The sequence below is a fragment of the Enhydra lutris genome, unplaced genomic scaffold, assembly GCF_002288905.1.
Source record: "Enhydra lutris kenyoni isolate GAN:26980312 unplaced genomic scaffold, ASM228890v2 scaffoldscaffold10, whole genome shotgun sequence".
In the NCBI taxonomy this organism is placed as follows: domain Eukaryota; kingdom Metazoa; phylum Chordata; class Mammalia; order Carnivora; family Mustelidae; genus Enhydra; species Enhydra lutris.
Window position 1 is genome coordinate 39968381 of NW_019154094.1, and position 24191 is coordinate 39992571.

At 46.2% G+C, this 24191-nt stretch overlaps 1 protein-coding gene and 1 long non-coding RNA gene across 5 annotated transcripts in view; both read right to left on the minus strand.

Annotated features, from left to right (window-relative positions):
• The window catches only part of LOC111144113 (SLIT-ROBO Rho GTPase activating protein 3), a 287770-nt gene that overhangs the window by 17498 nt on the left and 246081 nt on the right, over positions 1–24191 (minus strand). The gene's annotated exons all lie outside the window — the stretch shown is intronic.
• On the minus strand, positions 7592–22416 carry LOC111144114. Its single transcript, XR_002640363.1, has 4 exons — positions 22357–22416; positions 17005–17065; positions 15239–15316; positions 7592–7643 (listed from the first exon to the last, which is right to left on the minus strand). It is a non-coding gene; the product is annotated as an uncharacterized LOC111144114 (long non-coding RNA).

Here is a 24191-nt window from a genome sequence, read left to right on the forward strand (position 1 = left end):
ATGGGCTCCCTCTTGGGCCACAGTGCTTGGTTCTTGGTGGGTTGTGTGAGTCAAGGCAGTCCAGAGACTCTACCCCGGGAGCTTTCTTAGAACCATGATGAGAACAAAGTTCTTCTCCACTGGGACTTTGGACAAAAGGACAATGAAAGCCTAGAACTGCCAAAGACCACCACACAGGGATATCCTATCTGAGGATGAAGCCAACACAGAGGGAAGCAGAACAGAAGATGGAGACAAAAGGACAATGAAAGCCTAGAACTGCCAAAGACCACCACACAGGGATATCCTATCTGAGGATGAAGCCAACACAGAGGGAAGCAGAACAGAAGATGGAGACAAATTCCTAACAAAATCAACTAAGCTGGATCCATCCATTCCTGAAGCTATGCCTAACCTGGGATTTTTCAGGTATATGATATCTGAGGCCTTTAATGCTTAAATCAGTTTGGGTTGGAGCATCTGTCATTAGCAAGTGCAAATCCACCTATCGGTCTTAGAACCAGCTCTTTCCACTGGCACCCAGAAACCACACCTGAGTACTATATACCAGCTCTCCTAACAAAAATGGTGGCCAACAGGGCCTGGGACTGTCCCAGAGGGAAACACAGAAGCTTATAAGAAAACCTCTACATAATGATTTTTTTTCAAAGTAAAATTATCACAGGGAGAAAGGAGGGCTATGCTTGGTCTATACAGGATGGTGTTATAACTTTCATAGGTCCCTTCCTCCATTAAAAAAAAGTTTAAAAAATTATATACTACAACTGAATTGATATAAAGATGAATATAACACAGGTTGGATCATATTCCCTTTCTCCTCATTATTTTAAAAGAAACTAAAACATTTTTACAGGTCCTTAAAATACCCTGGACCCTGGGTACCATGCCTATTCTCTCTAATGGTTTTGTTGCTCATATTATCCAGATTGCTTGTCTATGTGGTCCACATTCCCTAGAGATGAACCCAACTCCAGTCTCCTTGTCTAGAAGGGATGGAAAGGTCCAATGAGTCCCTCAAAGCCCAGGCCTGCTTTCCCTCTCTCCCACTAGCACATCTCTGGGTCATCCCTGCCTGGTTTCATCTTTGGGGCACCCATGCCCTGGGGACACAGCTTTGTTGGGCATTATTTCTGTGGATCATGGGGAGCCGCTCCTAACGTGTCAGGTAACAAGACTGGGAGCTCCTCCACAACTCATGTGTCTTTCATCAAAGTGCCCCAAGTCCTAGCACAGGCTGGGTACAGAACAGATCCCTGGTGGGGAAGGAACAGGGGCCGAAGTATGCTTCCTACTTAGCAAACTCTTGTCACTTAGGATTTCCACTTGGGCCAGGCAGGACACAGAAAGAGGAGACAGATGGGTAGGAGTGTGGCGAACGGGAGCGCACATGTCTCCGAGATCTTTCTGGGTCCCCCCTCTATTCTGGAGGGCAATGTGCTGACTTGCAAAGCTGGAGGGGTTATGTGGCCAGCACAGAGGCTGGGCAGACATGAGTCAGTGTGAGAGGCTCCAGGTAAGCTCACTGGCCCCAGGTTCTCCCTCACTCACCTTCATCACTGGTGTGAGGCTCTGTGCCATTGTCGTGGTCGACTTCATCGATAGTCCCTGGCTCGCTGTGTGGACTGTCACTGCAAGGAAACATGGGAAGGGGACACATTGGGCTCTGCACCCTCACACTGTCCTCAGCTTAAGTGCCAGCCCCGCCCACCTCTGCACTTGACCCAGGTCAGGCCCAGGCCTGCCATCCTTACCCATTGGACCTCTCATGGGCCCTCCTAATAGAAAACCGCTGCCAGCGCCTGCAATGGGCAGCTGTCCTGAATCACCTCCCCCAGCTTCCCCTAGCCCTGGAATTTGCCAGGCTGCCAATTCCTAGGTGTTTCGGAAGACCCAGAGATCAGTGTAAAACCCTGGCATTTATCCTCAGAAGGACCACAGGCCAAAATATGAAGGAACTCTGGAAGTGCGGTAGGTCATTTACCTAACCTGCTTCCACGTTTTACAGAGGACACGACATACCCAACAAGGAGGAGCAAAGCTCCCAAGGAGCAGGGCTCTCAGGGCTGCCTCGGGGTGCTGCGTGCAAAAGCCCGGGCCAGTCCACATGGCACCAGCAGGCTGGCAGCCATAATGGGCACAGGAGGAGGCAGAGTGAGTCCAGGCCTATCAGATTTGTAATTCATACACTGGGATAATTTCACCAGCCACGACCCCCTCTCTAAATGATAAGCTTCTCAAGGTCAGGGTTTATTCCTATAGTCCATTTTCTAACTGAGCCAGGATGGAGTCCCGTTATATGCTAGGTAGGAGGGACACACCGATGGGTGAGTCGACAGCCTCTGCCTTCAGGGGCCAGGAAATAATCTGCTGCAAGTTGAAACGTGCTATGGAGGAGCAAATGAGCAGAGACAACAGCAGAGGGGACCCGCGGAGGGTGGTCGGGGAAGGCTTCTTGGAGGAAGTGACACTTGCAATGGCAGTTGAGAAAACAGGAATTTCATTATGAAAAATTCTCTACTGCCTCCTGGATAAGGTCCAGATGCTACACAATGGCTTGAGAACTTTCAAAACCTGCTGGCCTGTGCAGCCTCCTCCCTCACCATTTCCTCGGCATCTGCAACACTCTGGCCACACAGAACCACTTTCCATTTTACTGAATGCTTCAAGTCCAGAACATTCTTTGCCCCCTCCTTGACTGGCTGACTCCAGTTCATCAAACAGGCCTCTGTTAAATCATTTCCTCCAGAAAGCCCTTTCCGACCTCGCTACATTGGTTCAGGGAGACCCTCTTCTGGAACTGTCTGTTTCCTCCTCCCTCAGAGCTCCCTGCATCAGGGATTAATCCCATTCAGGTTACATCCCTGACCCCCTGCCTGGAGCCAGGCCTAGGACAGACACTCAGCAACCATCTGTCCATTCGTCAAATGAATGAATGTTGTCCAGTAAAGTGTGATCCTCAGCCAAATCCCCCTTTTTGGCTTTGAAAATACCTCCAATGTAATTAATAGTTTTCCTTTCTCCTGGGAAGCTAATGGCATTAAGAAAAGTGTGGTTATTGGATATTGTTCTTTGGTAAGTACAACAGATCTTGAGGACCCTTCCCAGAACAATTAATGATCATACTGGAGGAAGAAAAGAGAATGGGTAATGGTTGCAAACACTGTGTGAAAAGCTTCTCTTTGTCCAGAAAGTATGCTTGCTGGCTGTTTAATGTCTCTGTGACAGAACAAGGACAGATGTGCTCCTGGTGCCTCAAATAATACAGCAGAGCTCGACATCTCTATGGGGGACAATGTGGGGAACAAAGGGTCTGGAATGTCTCCCTTCTTTGAAGCGATTTAAGAGTCCAGGAACGCTGTGATAATCAAAAGACAAGCCCCCTACAGGAACCTAGCTGAAAGCAGTATGGGGAATACCTAAATGCACAGCTGTGTGTTGTCCTGGATTGGGAATAAAGAACAAATAGGAACCCTTGGCTTGTCTCTGGTGTTCTGAATCCACATTTAAAAACACTTCCTATCTTACCACATTTTAAGGTCTTAGTCTGGGGAAAGTAGTCAGCCCTGATTTTGATTAGGTTCTGACATTTTTTCTCCCAAGACCCCATGTAGCACAGGTACCCAGAGGTGCCCAACTACCAACTGCTGACCTAGTGTGGAGCTCTCAAAAAACGTGAACTCACTGTGTCTGGAAAAAAGAACTCCTTTCTCAAGAGGTTGTGGTGGGGATTATTATCCACTCCCCTGCTGCCTGAGATGGGTTTGTGACTCACCCGGTCCATGACAGCTTGACATCTCCTAACCAATGTGATTTGTTCACCAAACTCGAGGCTCAGGAAGGGGATATAATTCTTGGATTTGTGTTGGGGCACTGGGGAAGAAGAAGCCCCTTTTCTACTGGGGTTGCTGAGAGAAATGTGCTCTAAATCTGGAGTTACTAGATGCCTTCCTGAAGCCACCAAGGGAGAGACTACCTGAGAATGAAGCCAACACAGAAGAAAACAGACCCAAGGGTTGGAGAGTGCAGGACCAAGTCCTGATGATAATAGTTGAACTCCTGGATCCAGCTATACCTGAAGCCACGATCCTTGACTTTTTAGTTAAGTCAAGTAAACTAATAACTTCCCATTTAGCTTAACCAATTTGATTTGTATTTCTGTCCCTTATAAACCAAGAGAGTTTGGGCTCATATAAGGCTGTGGCAAAGCTCAAATGATAAAATGCATATGGAAACACAAACTATAAAGCAGTAAGAAAATCGAGGGGTTTCTTACTGTTCCTGTTCAACAGCAACAACAACGATAGCGATGATGATAATAACAATATTAAGAAGAATGGAATCTTACCAATATTCTTCCCCTCCAGCCATGCATTTTTCATACACAGGTCCCTCTAGCTCCCGGGGGCTGGGGAAGATGGCTTCATGATGGATGATGATGGTTTTGATGACTTCGTTGACGTGTGCCTGGCAGGACACAGGGTCCTGCCCATCAGGGATGTGCATGAGGGTGGGCCCGAAGCAGATGGCCAGGTTGTAGGGATCCATCATGTTCTCGTCACTATACTGCGAGAGGCTACAAGAAAGGAGGTACTCACAAGTCACCTGGGAAAGGGAAATATTTCCCCCTGTGGGTTCTTTCTTTCGAGGGCTCTACTCAACTCCAGGAGGGTTCCATGTTCTGTTTTAGGAACAGCTGCACCTGCAAAAGCCTCAGGACATCCCCTCCCAAAGAAGGCCAGAGCTGAGGCAAAGAGGGGCCACCCCACCACCCCCAAATGGCCAGGCAACTCACTGGTTGAGGAAAGCAAAGAGGTATCTCATGACCACGATGACCACTCGGGGAAGGGTGATGAGGATTTGCTGGATCTGGTGCACCCTGTCAGCTGGGTTCTCCAGTTCTGTAACACAGAGGGGCTTTTCAGGGGGTCTTTCATCCTCAGGGAGCCAGGCAGCCAACATTTCCTAGAGCAGTCCACACGGTTCTGGCCAAGACAGTTCTCTTGGTTCTAGGGATTGATTCAAGACCCTCGTCTGGCCACTCACAACAAGTATGTGAGTCAATTCACTCCCTTTTATGGATGAAGCCAGTATATACTGAGTTTCTGTCACCTGATATCTATGAGTCCTGACTAACACAGACACGGGCCATGTTCCCTGAACCTCTTGATGAACACCAGCCGCACCACAGGCCTGGCACAGAGTAGGCTGGAAATAAGTTTGAGTAAACAACCAACTCTACAGCTCTATACTGGCCAAGGAGCTTGTCTCTGAGCCTGGTTTCCAGGCCCATCCTAGACAGAGAGACGCTGGTATTTTTGTCATTTGGGCTACGGGCAGGAGCAGCAAGCTGGGCTTGGTAAGAAGATGGGCTTTGTGGGCTTTGCCTCATAGAGAGGGAAAGCTGGTGCGAACACTGAGCTGCCAGAGTTCTGATGTGTGCCTGCAGGGCTGATGCCCAAGCCTATGCCAGTTTCTCTCTTAGAAAACATGTTTTTCTCACATAGCCTCTCTCTCCAGCCTCCACATTCTGTCAGCATGTTCCTTCTAAAACACAGCTTCTCCTGTTTCTCCTCCATATCCCAGGCCTTTCACAGCAGGGCTTCTGCCAAGCTAGCCTACCTCACCTCCTAGCTGCCGCCCCTTCCCCAAGTTATCTGAAGATGATACGGAGTCATGCTTCTCAAATGAGGTGGCAGTGCATCTCTGGGCACTTACAAATTCATGGGGCATTCTTTGGGGTTGTCACAATGACCTAGAGGGAACCATTGGCATCTGGGATCCAGGGGTCAAGGTGCCAAATGTCCTGAATGTATGGGACACACAATACGGCACTGCGTTACCCTAAATGCCAACAGCACCCCCACGGACAAACTTTGTGCCAGGCTGTCTTCACCATGATCTCCCTCTCACAAAAGGCCTTCCTGCCCCTGGGCCTTTGCACACACTGGTGATCTCTCTACTCTACCCAGCAGACTCTAGCTTACCTTCAAAGTCTGAAACCAAGGGGCCTTGCCCAAGCCTCCCCACAGAGCTAAAGGTCCTTGGATATTTACTGATTCCACTGCCCTTTATACAGGCCACTCCCTGTCCTCAGCTTCAGTCATCAGTACCCTAGTACCCTTCCACTTCAATACATCACTTTCTTAAATACATTTATTTAAAGAGGAAATTTTACCTCATTCTGTAAATGAGAAACCAGGATCACTTGCTCTGATTAGGAGGTAACATAAAAATAGATAAAATGAAAGCAAAACAATGTTACTAAATTCTAGGTAGGCACTGTTCTACACAAAGTTTCTGAGACTGAAGCCTCATCTCTTTATTTAGAAGGGAGACTGACCTCTGAAATTCTCTCCTGGATGTAATCGCAGGGTTTAGGAGAGAACTGAGAAAAGATTTTTTTTTTCCCCACAGTGTGATTCAAGATGTGATCCAAGGTATGTAATGTTATGAGCTTATACCAGAGGCCAACAGGCTTGTCCCCTCAGGGCTATGCGCAGGAACTAGACTAATGGGACTTCTGGAAACACTAGCTGAGCACGTGACACGGAGCTCAAATACAGTTGGACCTTTGTGGCCTGGAATTTCTGAGGGTGATGTGGAGCTTGAAGTGGATCTGGAAAGATGAGCAGGAAGCAGTGTGGAGGAGAGCGGGGCAGAGGTAGCGTCTTTCATAACGGCAGGCAAGAGGCTTGAAGCTCCAACCCGCTGGAGCGTTTCCTGGCTGCAAATCCCTCTCAGAACATTGTGAAAAGCATCCCGATTACTACTGGGCATGGGACAATTTTCTGTAAATCACAGTTTATTCTAAAATACTAAGATTCTCATATTGTAATATTGAAAGCTTATTTTTAAAAATTCCCAAAATGTTGCCTTGGATTTGGGCATCGTACAGTCAAGGTAACTTGATTTCAGCCCCCTAGACTGGGCTTCTGCCTTCATCCAAGAGAACTCCGATGGCTTGTGACATCAGAAGAAGCCCACAGTCAATTTATTTTCACCATTTTACTCGCCTGTCATGTTGCTGACTTGACTCCCAGACCCTCTATGGCTCCCTATTACCCAAGGGGAAAAGTTCCAAAATCCTTACAGGGTCATTCCCCTCTTTCTCTATTTTACCCTTCCAGCCTCTTGCACCATTCACTGGCTAGAACACCTTCCTCTGGTCCCTTTAGTCTGTGTGTCCCCAAAGTCTTCCCAGGATACTCTGTCCACTCCTCTTGGAAGGCTCTGCTCACATCACTCTCTCAGTTGTGATCTGCAAAACCAAGCTTCCCTCTGCCTCTTCTGAGCTACATCCATACCCAATGGTACCATGCCATTTTCCATTATAAACCATCTTATTATCTCTACAACTAGTTTTTAAGTTCTATGAGAATAAGGGCCATACTGCTCCTTTCATACTATCCCTCCCATGTGCCTAGCACAGCAATGAGCCCATAGAACAACTTCAATAAAGGTATGTCACACAATTGATCCCTCTACCATACCACCTATGAAATACTTACTAATAGTAGATATCAAATCTTGAAACCTTTCCTTAGGAAAGAGTGGGTTTTCCAGTCCTCGGAAATACAGTTTTAAAACACCAGCGACTGAATTGATATCTCGTTCGTTTTGATCATCCACAAGTGGGTCTTCGCCTGAGAGGAGAGAGGAGATGATAATTCAGCTTGGTGAGGAGGCAGGAAATGTGCAGGTGGTGGGAGGGGATGGCCTGGTGTAGCCTGAACTAGGGGAGACATAGATGGGCAGCCCCCTTGACAGAGCAAGTTTAGAGTTCTCCCTATACCTGATTTTGAAAATGTTCAACTCGATGGAAATATCGTAAAAATAAAAAACTGAAATCACCCTTCACTCATGCTCATTAACTTACACTCATCTTTCCATATTTGCTTTCTCTCTTTACTCACATTTATTATTACTCAATGATTTGGGAGTATTTTGTAGACATCACAAAATGCCATTGCTAAATACTTCAACACATTTCTCCTAAGAATAAGGATATTCTCCTACATAGGCACATAACATCATTACACCTAAGAAAATTAACAATAGTTCCAAAACACCATCTCATATATAGCCCACATTCAAACATTCCCAATTGTCCTGTCTTTCATAGAATTTTTTCAAAGGCTAAGATCTAATCAACATAATTCATTTGGTTGTTATGTTTCCTTAGTCTTTGGAATGTAAAAGAGGCCCCAACATTTTTTATTGTTGGTTTGTTATAATGTTGCCTCTTCTGAGGAGTCCAGGCCACTTGCCTTTTGGAATGCCTCCCACTCTGGATTTGTCCCAATGTTTCCTCATGATTGGATTTAAGTTAAACATTTTTGGCAAGAATAGTACATGGGTGATGTTGTGGACACCACACTGGATCCAGAGGCACATAATGTCAGCCTGTCTTGCTGCTGGTGTTATGAAGTTTGGTCCATGGATAAAGGGGGTGACCTCCAGATCTCTGCACTGTAAAGTCTATTTTCCCCTTTGCAATAGTAGGTGTTAAATATAAAATGTTTTTGAAAATAACAAGTGATCTATGTGTAAGTCATTGTGCTCAACATGTTTCACCCAGTGCTTTTAACCTCCAGTGATGATTTTAGCCTAAATCAATTATTATCCTGGGGTTACAAAATGATGAATTTCTAATTCTGTTATTCCTTCTACATTTGTTAGCTAGCATTCTTCCATAAAAGAAGAGGCTTCCCCATGCTCTCTTTAAATTATTATTATTATTATTATTATATAACATCTTTGTGGGATTGTTTTTATAATTTTTAATTTAATGTGTCATAATCCATTATCATCACTATTCTTTGGGATGCTCAGATTATCCCCAATTTTGCCAGGGACAAATGTCCTTTATAGGTGACCTCCACTGAGCATATCCTTGCTTTCTGGCATAAAAGATGCTCATGGATCATTTTATACTTTCCCTGACCCAGATCTGGAATCAAACATTTCTCCAAGGGGTACTGTTTGCTTTTTGTAGGGAATGGCATTTAGAGACCAAGATCTAAGTTCCAGGTGTGCTCACTGGTACAGGAGTGCTATAAAGAGCTCCTAAACCTTTCAGGGGATAGAGGGAGAATACATATATATTTTTTTCATGAGTCCACACAGTTACTTCCAATTCATATTTAAGATTCAACATTTCCTTTATCTTCATTTATTTTATATTTGTATTTCATTTTGCTTAGTGAAAAATCTTGGTTCTGAATCACATTAATAATGTACTTCTGTATCTGCCTTATTCTACAATATACATAACATAGTTTTGAAATGTTAATAGCAATATCACCACTAACAATAAACCTACTACATAAAGTTTAAGATTTCTTTGCAGGGCTTTTGTTTTTGTTTTGGGGGCAAGGGGTTAGTCCTCAGAAAATATCCTGCTAAATATGTGTGGTCAGAAGACACAAAGAACATGAGTGGTTACCTAGGGTGGGGGGCTGAGGTTCAGGGAGTCTCATGAGTAACTACTCCTTATGGGTACAAAGTGGGTACAAAGTTTCTTTCGGGGATGATGAAAAATTTCTGAAATTGGATTATGGTGATGTGCACAATTCTAGTATATTGTACACATACTAGAAACCACTGAACTGTATAATTTAAAAATGGGTGAGCTTTATGGTATATAACTCAATAAAGCTGTAAAAATATATGACCAGAGCACATGTTCAAAAGTGACTCTCTTTGTGATGATCAATTTGATACATAGCTTGTTTCTATTTCTGTTTAATTTTAGGGACTGATTTTTTTTTTTTTTAAGAACTCCTTTCTTAAAAATTTTGCAGTTTTAAAAATATAAAGCAGTTACATTGTCCAAAAGTCAAAACTAGATAAAAAATTACATCCAGACAAGTCCTACTCTTCTCCTTTCCCTTCCCCACCTTACATTTAACCATTTTCATCAACTTCTGGTTTGCCCTGTGTTTTCTTCTCCCACAATAAGCAAATACATATATGAGAATTTTTTATTTCCCTCCATTTTTTTAACAGAAAATGTAAGTAGTATATAATACTGCAACATATTGCTTCTTTACTTCACAATAAATACTAGAAATCCCTCCATATCAGTTCTTAGAGATCTCCCTTATGCTTTTTTTTTTTTTTTATGGTTACAAAGTACTCTATTTCACTGGTCCACTATGACTTAACCATGGTTAAGTCTATGGATTGAATTAATCTATGAATTAATCTGTCTATGGATTGACATGTGACTTCTTTCCAATCTTTAGCTCTTAACAAATATTGCCACAACAAATAATCCTGTGTGTTTTATATTTGTGGAGGTGCATCTCTGGTCAAGTCTTAGAAGTGGGATTGTGGGTCAAAGGGTACATTTCATTCGACAGAGCCAAATTCTGTCCTACTGGGGCTGCACCATTCTACACTCCTACTGGCAACACAGGGAATGGTTTTTTCCCACAGCCTTGACCATAGAATGCTGTCAATCTTTCTATTTTTCCCCCCATTGGACAGGGAAAATGATATCTCAGGAGAACAACACTTTTCAATTTAATCCTGGGCTGTTCAGCTCAATCGCCCCGAGTTTCCAGTGGAGGAAGTGAAAGGAGACACAGAGCAATCCATCCACCCCCTCCCTGAAGGTGCTGACAGATGTCTTTTCCTCCTTCTCCCAGAACAGCCCACAGAATGTTCTAAGACTGGCAAGCAGTGAAGAGCAGAGCTGGAAATTCATACTTGGATCTCTTTACCCCACCTCCGTAGGAAAAGAATGCATGTCACTGCCAGGGCCTCTGCTAGCCCCAACATGCGTCAGTGCAAATGAGAGAGACCCCCCCACCCCCCCACTTGCTTCCTGAACCAGGTGTTGTGGCTTACAGAGCATGAACCAGAGCTCATGCTCCCACCTGCCCTCTTTGGCTGAGCACCCCCGCTCCATGCCCAGCCTGAATGACGGTATGTGGCTGCCCAGACACCGACGTTCCATAGCCCAACCTCTCAGATACCCCCAGAGAACAGGAGAATTCCTTGTGAGGAAGGATGAGAGAAAACATAAAAAAGCACTGCCTATACTGATATAGCACTTCTCAAGTGAGAAGCACATTCACACACATGATCTCCCTTAATCCTCCCAAGAGCACCGCCTGGCGCTGAGGAAGGCGTGGTTCCAATACCACCGTTCTCTCCAGTGAGAAAACTGAGGCCCAACAAGCAAAACGACTTGGCCACATTCACTGTAAAAACAGACACCAGCAGCTCCCAGGGCTCATAATGCCTGGGAGATATTCTTCCTTTTACCAGTGTCTGTCTGTCTGCTTCCACGCCTCTCTCCTACCTTCCTTCCTTTAGAGTAGAATCCCAACCTTTTCTTTTTCTTTTTCAAGAAAAAAAGTTTCTCTGAATGCTCCATACATAAAACAAAGCTGTCTTAGTTGAGCTGGGAGGAGAGGTCCACACCTCCCCCCCAAGCCCCCTCTCTGTTCCTCTAGCACCCCTTGAAGCCCCTCTGAAGGACTGGAAAAGTTCAAAACCTTTGGACTGCAATTAGCTATTTCTCTATTATTAGCCCATATGACCTTTGGGTTCTCATGATTCAAAAGCACATGGATTTTTCTTCTCCACAGTGCATGTTAGCTCCCCTCACCAAGCACGATCCACATATGGACTTTATATATACACATATATACTACCTATGTATGCATGCACATGCATGCGTGTACACACACGCGCGCGCACACACACACACACACACACACACACCATTTGCTCTTGCTTTTCCTCCCTGAAGGCACATAGTCCATGAAAGGAACCATCCAAATATTCCAAATATTCTCTCCGCCTAGCCCAGGACTTTGGCTCTCTGCAGGGCAAGTCAATTTTGGTTCCAGAAACAACCAGAATTCCAGACCTCAGGATGAGCAGGACGGTTTGTGGGAATGGTGGCTTTCTCCAGGAGAACTACAGCTAAAACTCTAGGCAAGTCTGAGAGAAAGCTGTGTTCACACTGGGCTGCTACCTTCCTGGGGGAGGAGGAATTGTTACCCAGCAGCCCTGCCTGCAGTACCCTCTTAGCCAGGTCACCGGGCACTTCGGGGGACTTGACAGCAGAGCTGTCGGTGCAAAGTGTGAACACAGTGTGTGCTCACAGGCTCTCAGGAAACCTGCCACCAGACTGGGTACACGGCAGGAAGCTCACAGGTGGCCTCTCACACAAGGACAGTTAGTTCTGTGGCCACAGGTTCTCCTAAGCCCCATCTTCGGTTCCTCAACAAGACAGCTCCTCCCAGTGTCTCCCCTTTACCCTCCTCTCCCTGGGACAGGATTTAGATCTCTGAAGGGCCAGGGCAAGAATGTATCAGACCCCACATGCCATGACTTCAGCCTCAGATCCAAACCCTATCCTGATCTGCACAGGTGAGAGACCATTGACTCCCCTTCCAGTCACCCCTCCACATAAGGAAAGCCTCCTGGCAGCTCTCTCATCATTGCATACAAAGGGGACAGTGGATAGGTCTGTGGGGAGAAATAAAAGAGATTTCCCAGGAAAACTGGCCTGAGAGACAACAGCAAAGCATGGCTCTCTCCATGGCAGGGCTACTGATTTCCTATCCTCTTGTGGGGTTTCGCCTTTGTTTTGCCAGACTGCAGAAAGAGCTCAAAACTTGCATGATGAGCTTAAGGCTTACTGACAGCAAAAAAAAAATCATATCATTATCATTTCCGCCTCAACTAAAACCCTGGCTGGCTCATGTCAGAAGAAAAAGAAAGTGGGTTTAGGAATAATAAGTCAAGAATGAATTTCCTACATGTTGCAATTTTTCAGAACCTTAAAGAAAACAGATCTGTGCTCCTTTCAACAGCCTCATACAAGAAGTGTAGGCAAGAACTTCACCCAAGAGAGAAGGAAGGGGGCCAAGGAAAAGAAAGACCCAAATCTCCTTGAACAAATGGCACAGGGTAGGCACCCTGCAAGGACTGAGGGACTTACATTTTAACAAATAAAAGGAAGAAAGGAAAAATGCACAATGCACTGGTTTAAAGAGAAAATTCAGTCACAAGTTAGAGTGTGTGGGATGGAAGAGTGGGTGAGGAGAGAAATACTGAGCATCCCCAGCCTCGGTCACCTGGTTGCCCAGTATGGAGAAATGCAGCAGGGGTGTGGGAAGCTACCAGTTTCAGGTGAGGTGGGAGGTGACCCTGAGGGTTAGCTGAGTAAGGAGCCAAACCCAGGGCACTTGGTTGGTGAACTTCAAGAAGCAGAAAAAGTAACAAGGAAATCTGGGCAGTAGCGAGCCCACAAAAGCCAGGAATGGATTTTTCTAAAAAAGACCTACCAGGAACAGTTTGTTTGTTTTTGTTTGTTTTTAGAATAAGCCACAGTTCACCACAGGTTCAGGTAGAGCAGAAAGAAATGGCTGCTGCAAAAATGAGATTCATTCTGGAATGAGGGAGAGAGGGAGGGGGTGAGCCAATTTGCATACTTGAGACAAAGAAAAAGCAGAAAACATTTTTGCTGCTGAGACTTGGGTCAGGTGATCTCTGCCCAGTGGGGCTCTGCCCAAGGTGATCCAAGGCCTATTTGGAGCAGGCACCCAAGCAAGCGACAGAAGGCACTGATCTCAGAAAATCACATTCAAGAAGGAAAGAAAGCGGTGCTCTTGGAGCAGGATTAGTGCTGGGCTGCCTGGTATCAGAAAGTTACTTACAGAACCTAAGGAAATAGGGAAATTCGAGGCAGGGGCAATTGCCAGGCTGGAGGCCCTGTGCAGTGAATTTACCCATGAGATTTAAGGAATTCTGTAATGCAATGAGACCAAGAAGATGGAACCAGCAAAGATTCTAGACCTGGTTCTGTTCATTTACAATGAACACAGGGCAGCAGGGGTGCTACGGAGTTGGGAGAAATGAAGAAACAAAACTTTGGATTGGGCTGTCCAGTGTTGTCAAGAGAAGCTCAGAGAATAATGACTAATACTTCCATCAGGGAGGCTGATGGGAGATACCTCTTGCTTCCGGGCCTTTGCATATGCTATTTCCTTAGCCTGGAATGACCGTTCCCTACTGTTTTTTGGTTCTTACTCCTTAAGCCTCAGCTTGGGCATTTCCTTTTCCATTCAAGAAGACTTCTCTGGGTTTACTACTCCTCCCCACCCCAAACAAGCTGGGCTAGGGGTTCCCATACCACCTAGTACTTACTCCATGGTCTGCTTAAACTGGCTCCCTACTAGTCATGACTGTCTTTTGCTCTGGCACAGTGTAAGGGCCCAGTGAATGCATGCTTGTTGGGATGGCAATAAACTCATGAGGAGCTTGCAGCAGGGGAATTCTGGGGCTTCCTGATTCTCAGTTCCCAAGATCCCTCAGCTCCTCTTGCTCCTTCGGCAAGATCCTGGAGCAGGCTCTAAAACAGAAGCTCCACAGGACATTAGGAGGCCATCAAGCACCACATCCAGTCAAATCTTGCGCTCTGAACCCGGTTCAAAGCCAGAGTGCCAAGGGCCACAGAGGTCTGTGCTGGGGACCATGGCACTGACTGCCTGGGGCTCACAGAGTGCTTCCTCCACTCCAGAGCTAGGCCACAGATAGAACTGCGGGGAACAGTGAAGGGATGAGTTTGCTCAGGAGGCACCCTCTCCAGAGGAAGCTGGGTAATAAGTAGGGAGACTTCCAGGGCTAGAACTAGGGGAGAGGCCTGCTCAGAGCACAGCCAACAGGGACAAACCAAATACCTTCCAAAACTATTAGGAAGATTATGTAGAAGGAAGGGTAAGACATGCTTTGTAAATTGGGACATGATATATTACAGGAAAATGGGTTCGGATTGGGGTCCTCATTTTTTTTTTGCCAAGATTTTACATTAAAAAAAAAATTAAGATATTCTAAAAGTTACTCAGTATTATCTGTATTCTTCCAACTTTTCTTAAAAAAGCAGCAGCCTTTTTGATTCACATTATAATTTCACGTGCTTTCCCTCTTTCCCAGCAACTACTGTACAGTCGCTAGAGAGAGTTGTGCTGGTAAATGTTTCACAGCCAACTCTTTAGACGGAAAAAGACGAAAGATCTTTGGCATTTGCCAACTTCTGCAGTGTAAATACTCCTGCCTTGGCTGATTTCAAGCTACCAAGGGGAAAGCACCGAATGCAGCCGGAAAGAGATATCGATACAAGCCAGCCCCAGCACATTGCTGGCTCTGAGACACACATCAACACCCGTCCTGGCTTCCTCTAGACACAAGCTTGAGATGGTGACTCTGCACCTACCTCTCTCAAAGGAATTTTTTATGTCATTGACTTCAACCTGAGATCCTGGAACTCGGAAGATCCCTTGTTGTTGGAGTCCTAAAAGAAACAAACAAACAGAAAATGCCATGATGCCTTGAGCTCATCAGACTGCTGGGCACACATGATTCTCCCCATTGCTTGTCTCTTTCTCCCAGCACTCTTCACAAGGGTCTTTCCCAGTAAAGATCTCCTGACAGAAGCCCAAAAGTAGCCTTTGCAATTAACTTCATCTGGCCAAAATACTCTGCACCATCCTGCTTCATGTGTCTGTGATCTCTTGTTGGGGTTTGAAGGAAAAGGCCATAAGAGGTTGATATCAACACAGGACCAGTGAATAACAACTTCCAATCTAGCCGAGGTGCACTTTGCCTATCAAGTACGCTAGGGACACTAGCACCAAGGAGCTTGGCCTGAGTTTACAAATGCCATTTCAATGTAACAGCCACAGAGATTCTGAACAAGAATGACCAATATCATTCACTTGACCATTCCCATCCTCTGCCTATTCAGACATCTTCTTCCTTCCAGGAAAAGCTTGAGTCTAGAGTGCATGCTGGCCTGGGATCAAGGAGCTTAGGGGACATTAAATTATCAAAGAAAAGGAATATTTTTCTTATGTGCTTCTGCAAGGCCATAACAAGGGGGACACCCCAACAGCTGATATAAAGTAACAATGCAGGATCGGAATCTATAGGGCTGAACAGTAACCTATAGAATTAAAGGAATTAAAGGGCCTCTCTCATCTTGAATGGGAATTCGTGGGGTGACTGTGATCTTCACCCTCACATTTAGTTTTTCTATATAAAACAACCCTTCACATTAAAATTTAGGAAAGTGTTTACCTCTAAATGGCAGGCTTTAGTCCAAGTTTGGTTTGTATATAGTATGTGCTCAATAAAAACATGTTTATGTCTTTCCTAACCAATCTTATGTCTTATATCCCACCACCCCCCACATATTCCCATTCAGTCACACTTGTCTTCCTTCCCATATTAGACCTTTACACCTGCCAGGCACAGCTGGCTGCTTCTACTCAAATATCAGCCCCTCAGAGATGTTTCTACTTACCACCTTAGCCAAACACAGCCCTGCCACCCTTTAGCCATTCTCTATCCCCTTTTCATTAGTTTCTTTGCATTATCACTACCTGAAATTATATTATTTCTTTATCTGCTTTTTCCCTTGCCCTTCTAATTGGTAATGTAAGCTACTTAGGGCCAGCACCTCACCTGTCTTATTCATGCCTATATACCCATTGTCAGAACAGTGCTTGCTACACACTCTGAAAATCAATTTTTAGAGGAGTGAACGAATGAATAGATGGAAGCCCAAGGGCAGCGCTGGCGACACCATGGTTAGCGCATCCCAGACATTCTATTTCCTTTCTGGAACTGACTAGAGCCAGTTAACTGACCATTCACTGTCTAGCTACCTTCAGTGCTCAAAACACAGACTCCTGAGGTGGGGTGGGAGGCATGAAGGAACTGAAACAGTTCTCCTACCCATGCCCTTCCTGATCCTTGGTTTTCCTAGTTCCTCAGTTTTCTCACCACCACCTTAGTCCCCAGACACACAAGGCTCAAAAAGGCACTCAGCACAGCACCTGTGCCAAGAAGCACTTTCTCTCTAGGAAGCAGGGCAGTAATGGGAAATCCTCTGAGACTGATTAAAACCTCATTTCATGTGAGGACAGCCCAGTGCCTGCTCTGGAGAGAGCGGAGAACACGCCCCGGGACTGCGCTTACCGTATAAATTGATGTACCGAATGCAGCTTTCGACTACAAGCGGGATAGCTTGTCCTGAGTCCTGAAGAGAAACAGTCGTGAGTTGTACTGGGCTCGGCAGCCACCACAGGGAAAAAGACACTGCAAACACAGATTATGAACTCAAGCCAGAATATTAGTACCATCGGATTAGTTGGAAAATAAGCAAAGAGCTGCTAATCCTCAAGTCTCCACAAACAGTTAAAACAGAAGGTCTTCAGTTAGGTGCAGAAAAAGGCATAGCTATGATAATTGGAAAGAAATGCTCTGTCTTCTTACTTAGCTGGGAAGAAATCAGGGCTCAGAAGGCTTGGCAGGCACATCTGGGAAGGGGAGGGAACCCACTGCTCGGAGAGGGCTGGAGTTCGCTCTTGAAGAGTGCTTTGCCTTCCCCTCCATGTTGTCCCACTCAACCCTATGCTCCCAGTGCTCAAGGATAAAAAGGCAGGATCGAGACCTCCTTCTAGCACTGCGGTACCTGATGCTTGAAATAAGAAGAACGCACTAAGGGAAGCAAGGATGGCCCCCAAGGGTCCTTTTGAGCTCGAGAAAGGAAGGCCAGGTCTACTCCTGAGGTTACATCCTAAACATCCAGATGGATACTTTGTTCAACAATAAAGGTGTTATAAGGAGAAGTTCTAGAAACAGCTAATGTCAGCCACTGACCACTGAGTGGCCAACCTTAGTCAAAAAGGCTGAATAAGGGGCACCTGGCTGGCTCAGTGGGTTAAAGCCTCTGCCTTCGGCTCAGGTCATGATCCTAGGGTCCTAGGATCGAGCCCCACATCGGGCTCTCTGCTCCACGGGGAGCCTGCTTCCTCCTCTCTCTCTCTCTGCCTGCCTTTCTGCCTACTTGTGATCTCTGTCTGTCAAATAAATAAATTAAATTAAAAAAAAACTGAATAAGACACAGCTCTAAACTTACGCAGGGCAGGAGGTATGAATATATTTTCAATTGCATCTTCCTAGACAGGCCCACAACCACAAAGAGCTGGGCAACAGGTAGTTTTCTCTCGGATTCCATAATTGGTTGATCGCTCTATTATTCCAAATCACTTGAAGAGCACAAAATCTTTTTTTAAACTTTCTGTAAAAGGGGCCAAATTAAATTACTAACCTCCTCAGGTGAGGAAACAAGGCACTTGTAATATGTTCATGTAAGAGACAGAAAAACCCCACGAATTTCGATGCCTTTGTGGCTCCTCCACACCCCACCTGTGAAGCCTCTCCTTAGTTAACAACAGTCAGGGAGAGGATAAAATGGACCCTGTGGCTATAGGCAAGGTGGGCCATGCTCTAGAAGTCAGTACTAAAGACAGGTTCCATCCAGTTGAATGGGGCTAACGGACCTTTCTAGTAAATACCTGGTTCCTGGTTCGAGCATTTCTTCTTCCTCTGATAACAAAAAATAAACAGGCAGCAGAGCAGGAGAAAAAGAAAAGATTACGCAGGAGTAAGATCAGTTAGAGTAAGCAGATCCTTCAGAGTCCGTGAACGCGGAAATGCAATGGCAGCCAGCAACGGTCCTGGGGTGACGGCCAACCAGCCTGCTGGTGGGGAGGGCTGCCCCTGTACCTCAGGGCCTCGTAGGGGTTCTGCACCCGGCCCCAAGCCAGCCTGCCGGGTGCCTGCCTTGGACACGAGGTGGCAAAGAGGCCTCTATCAGTCCTTGGCAAGCATAAGGATGGTGTGTACGGAGCCCCTTCCTCATCCCACCTTTAGCTTCTCCTCAACAGGGGCTGTTCACCCACCAATGGGCAAGGGCCCACCTAAGACACCTTAAGGCTAGCCCAGTTGCCCGTAAGAAGGAGGGACACACACCTTCAGGCATCTACTGTAGCACTGTCCCTGCAAGTCAATTCGGGAAACCTCATTTCACCAAGTGAATTTCACCAAGATTGTGTTTATGAGGTGTCCTCTGGCTACAACCTGACAGGATTCCACCTGATTCCAAATTCAAACAGCTTCCGTGGTTTCTGACCAAATACCCCAGGTAGCTTTTCCTGGGTGCTCATTGGCTTTGCTCTCCTTCCTACTCCCTGACCCTCACAGTGGCACTGAGAATACCTCAGGGAACCCCAAAGCTGAGAAAAGCCTGGGGGAGGGACGGCAGTAGGGGGTCAAAACGCTCTTATGGTCTTGTAGGTAGAACTGGAGCCTTTACTGTCACAAAGCCACCCATTTTCAGGGGAGCTCCATGGATTCTTTCTTCCGTATGTACAGCAGGCCAGGCTCTGGGGTGTGAGCTTTATTTCATTTGGGCTCCTTGAGAGGCTAACCTGAGAAAGTGGAGGTGGCATGCCTTTTGGCTGGTGTCACCTGTCCAGTCCCCAGCATCTCCACAAGTGGTACTAAATGTTGGCTAAACCTACCTGATTCCTAGAACTGAGCAAACAGCCTGTCAGGTAGGACTCTATGAGCAATGTTGTAAAAGCTAGTGACCGCAGCGATGACCAGCATTTCCATAGTGCTTACTCTGGGCCAGGAGTGCTCTGGAAACACGGCACAGATTAGCTCATTTGATCTCATCACACAGTCATGAGGTAGGTAATCAATAGAAAGAAGGCAGGGAGTCTCCCTCCCAAAATTTATAATAAAATTTAAATGGGCCTCAAAATTTATAAGAAAAATTGGGTTTCCTTCTGTCTGAGAGGGGGAAAAATGAAGGATTTTGTAAAGGGCCAGTTCCAACGATCCCAGAAATCTATCCATCATTCTTAACTTGGGGATGCTGCCTTGTCCCACGATACCCTCATCATCACAGAGTTCCAGCAATGTCCTTTTACTGAAAAACCTTTCACAGGTTTGGCACTTCAAAGCCGGGCATTCTTCGTTGGTGCAGTTTTCTCCCAGAGAGCGCGTGAATCATAAGAGAAAATTAAATTCCATTCACAAAAGTTGAAGGGCTGAATATATTAAAACTGCCTTTTCATTCTCTGACAGCTAATTGTCCTTGAGGGTGAGCCCCTGCTGCCTGCGAGTCTGTCTCTGCACCGCCCCCCGCCCCCAGAGCCGGCACATGGAAGCGTTTGCTACCTGCCTGACATACTGTGGTAAATGTATAGTGTGACTATGAAGAAATGCAATCGTGTTGAACAAATATACTTTTTTTTTTAGTCACATGAGTGTGTTTATTCTTTGAACTAGTCCCTCGAGGACTTATTCCACCACATGACCCACACTAAGTGGCTTTCCAGAGCCAGTCACCCAGCCCCACTCTAGCTCATGCCTCTTGCCATTTTGTGCCTTCAGCGGCGTTGCAAAGCAGAATTGAGTAACACCTTTCCTTCCAATGGCCAGACTGTCCATTCTAATATGAAATTTTGGCACCACCGACCAAGGCCATGCTACAGGCTCCAAAGAAAACTGAACAATGGCACCAAAGATGATGTATTTAGAGTAAGAATGTGGCTTCCCAAGGTGACTACCTCCTCCAAGAGGCAAACATGTGGCTGAAGTGCTGATGTGTTTATCACAAGGGATGGAGTCAGATGGTCTGACAGTCACACATTTTATGTAGCAGCTCTCTATTCAAAGACTATTACATTAAACAGAAGACCTAATTCTCGTGTCCTGTTAGATAAGAGTCAGTTCCTTCCAAGTGCCCGGACTGGTCATCCATTTTCAAAGAGCTGAGCAAACTCGGGTAGGCATGCCTGTCTCAGAGCTTTCATTCATTGTGTTCCTTCTTTCAGGGATTCCCAACCTGCCCCTCTCCACTTTGTCCCTACCCACCCACTGGAAGCCTGGTGCGCTCTAGGGCTCATGGCTCTTCATGCTCTGAGCTCTCATAGCACTGGATTCCATGGGGTCATTCACAGACGGCTCTTCCTGAATCACCTTATCTTTCAGCTTTCCATGCTGAAAACTTCCTGGGTGGCACCATACACTCCCTGAGGGCACAGAGAATAGCTTATGTGTCCTTCAGTCCCATCCTGGCTATGGAGAGCAGCTTTTCCAAGGGCAAGGGTGAATGAGATGAAGTCTTGGTGGAGACAGGAGGGAAGATAAAGAAAGAAGGACTCTTGACCCATTTTCCCATGACCTATTAGATGGCAAACTGCTCACTCGGGCTTCCCTCCAAACAGTACCTCTTTCCTGATGGACCCAGTGGCACCCTTCCTTTTGGGATCTTCCATGTCTCTTTCCTCTGAGGTAGCCTGAAGCAGCCTGTGCTGTTCCCTGCCCCTAGACAGTCCCCATTGGTGCCCTACTGTTCCTCTGTCCCCTTCCCCTACTGTCCCTTCCCTAGAACTCAGCCCACAGGCAGAGATAGCTGTGGGACCCAGGCTGCTGGCTCTGCCTACCCAGTTCCATGTCTGCCTGCTGCACACACACACCCCCTTCCCCCACTGAACTCCTTCCTGGGAGTCCCATGAACAGCATGTCAAGACGGAGGACGGAGTACCTGAGCCGGGGCAGCCTCCATGGCTCCAACATTACCAGCAAAGCCTGAGAACATTAACATTTCTCCTGACTGACACCAGTCTTCTTTTCTGCAGAAAGTCTCTTCACTGGATAATGGAGGGTTCTCAAATAACTGGCAAGGGCCCTTTCCCCTGCTCCCCCTAGCTCATGTTCCTCAAGCATCTCCCCCACCTGCTGCCCTTTTCAACTCTCTGGCCAGCTTCAGTTACCTTGAGTCACTCGTTCTCTCTGGGATGCCTTGATCCTGTGCCCTTTGCCTCTAGGAGGCAAGAAAAAGACAAACTCACTGGGCTCAGACATTTTCATTTTTAATTTAGGATGTACGGGATGCATCTGGAATTCTAAAGGGATTACCTCAAGAAGCAAAACAAGGTGGGAGAGTTTTCTCTCAAAAATTTTATGTGTTTCCTTTCTCTGTATATTCTCAACCAAAAAAAAAAAAAAAATTACTTGTATAAAAACACAGTTACCCACAGGGATTTTCTTTGTGTTTCTTCCAACTAACCACCTCTTGGGAGGCGTGGATGCGAAGCAAGGTAAGGTGGTTTCTCAAACTGTCCCTGGGGCTTCTAGGACCGCAGTTCCTGAAGCAGGAGAGCATGGCTGGCAGGGGCTACGGTGGTGCTGGCATTTCAACCTTGCTTGGACTTCATGGGCTTCATTGGGATCTTAACCAGGGAAAGCACTTAGAATCAACTGGTCAGAGACAAAAGCAGCTCTGCTTGGAAGCCCTTATTAAAGATAAGAGTAAGCTGTTTGAGGAACTAGCTCGCCCCAGGGCCAGGCCCAGGGCATGAGTGAAAGTTCTGGTTGGTCAGGGCAGGGCTGCGGGCCAAAGGGACAGGTGGAGAAAGGCTGCCATTACATTGGGCGCATTCGCGGACTCCGTAGCTCCCCAGCAAGTACCTTAATAAACGCTTCCATACAGCCGTTAAATAGTTTATGGCTACACACTGAGAGAGGCCTAGGTCTCCTCATTTTCTGTGGTTTAGGGGGAAGACAGGGGGGCCTAGGGAAAATGGAACAAAAGAAAACAAGAAAGCAACGATTGCAAACATACAACTGGGAAAGACGCTCTTAAAACCCGTGACTGGAGAAGAACACAAAATGCAAATGGAAACCCTTGAACCCCAGCACATTGGTGTCCGATGCTCCATCTGAAGGCCTTTGGATGTTTAAGGGGATCTCAATTTACCCACAATGTTAGGCAGGAGCAATGCTCATATAACACAAATGTATTCTAGATTACAGGGGAGAAATAATATGTAGCCAGGAAACCATTGCAACTCCAATCAGAGGCTGTCATCCCGCAAAGCTGACCAGATGGAGGAGGAACCAGGGGAGAGAGATGTAATCTGTAGCCTGAGAAAGCAAGAGACTTTCAATGATGATTGGAAGGGTTAATTTTCATTAATTTGGCTTAAATTCATCACCAAGTCTCAACTCCCAATGTACCAGGGCACTGATCTTTCTAATGCCTCTTGGCATTTCAAATGCACTTGACTAATCTTTATTGCATTGATCTAAGAGCCAGGCAATTATTACTCTCATTTTTAGAGATGAAGAAACTGATGCCTGGAGGGAGGCTACAGCTTTTTTGGGGGTCCCAGGGTAACCCAGGGTAATGATTATATCCTGTGCTTTAGTCAAGTACACTTTTGATTAAAGCACTTTCAAATCCATTATCACACTTAACATTAGCTCCACCCTGTTCAGACAGCTCCATTTTACAGAGGCAGAAACCAAGGCCTCAAGAGAGGGACTGGCAGAGCCAGGCCCCAAACTCAGGCCAGTCACAGAGCCTTAGGGCACTTGTTCATTTCCAGCCAAGGACTCATTCCATCCCATTAACCCTTGCCAGCAGAGGACCTGTTGGGTCAGGTTGAAAGTGTCTTGCTTTACTTTAGGATCTCCATTCCCTGTGCTCCACTCTTGGCTCCAGGGAGGGGAAACCATACTACAGTTCACCAGAAACAGTGAAACAGCCACAAACACCAGACCAGTTTCCAGAGTTGCTCACCATGCATATACCTGTGTTGGCTTATTTGCTCATCTTTCGCCACCCTAGTTGGCCTGACTCAATGACCCCAGCCTCCCAGGGCAAAGGGCTTTCTGAGGTTAGGAGGAGGGCCCCTAACTGAGAGAGGCAGTTCATTTTCAAATGCCTTGGTTCACAATTTGGGGAGCAAGAAGTGGGGACCCAGCTTGGCACAGGTAATGTCCACATATGACAAGCAAAGACCTGGTCCCCCAAGTCTTGGTTGATTTCTGTGAATGGGCAAGAAATCTTATGGATTGTGGAGCCAATCGAGGTGAAAGAGATTCATGCTGCCTCTCTGCTCAGTGGCCTTATCGTGCCTGTCCTCCTCAGCGGCCCAGCCACCTAGGGAAACCTCCTGAGCTTCTCCTACATGTTTGAGTACTGAGCAAATGCTGCTAGCTCCAGGACATGCATGGGCAAAGACACAGCTGAATCCAAGTATCATGCCACCCAAACATTGGAACCAAAATAACAGCACAGACCAAAATTTTAAAAAGAAACAACAGGCAAGACTATTTTGAGCCCATTTTGGATCTATGTCAATTTGGTTAGCTAAGTCCATGTCATTTCTTTTTCATCAGTTACCAATTTTTTGAGGATGTGGGTACGTGGGGGTGGTACTTCTTACAGTGGATCTGCTTTTGAGTTTCCAAATGCCAAAAGAGAGAGTAAAAAAACTGTGACTCGAGGCCACAGGCTT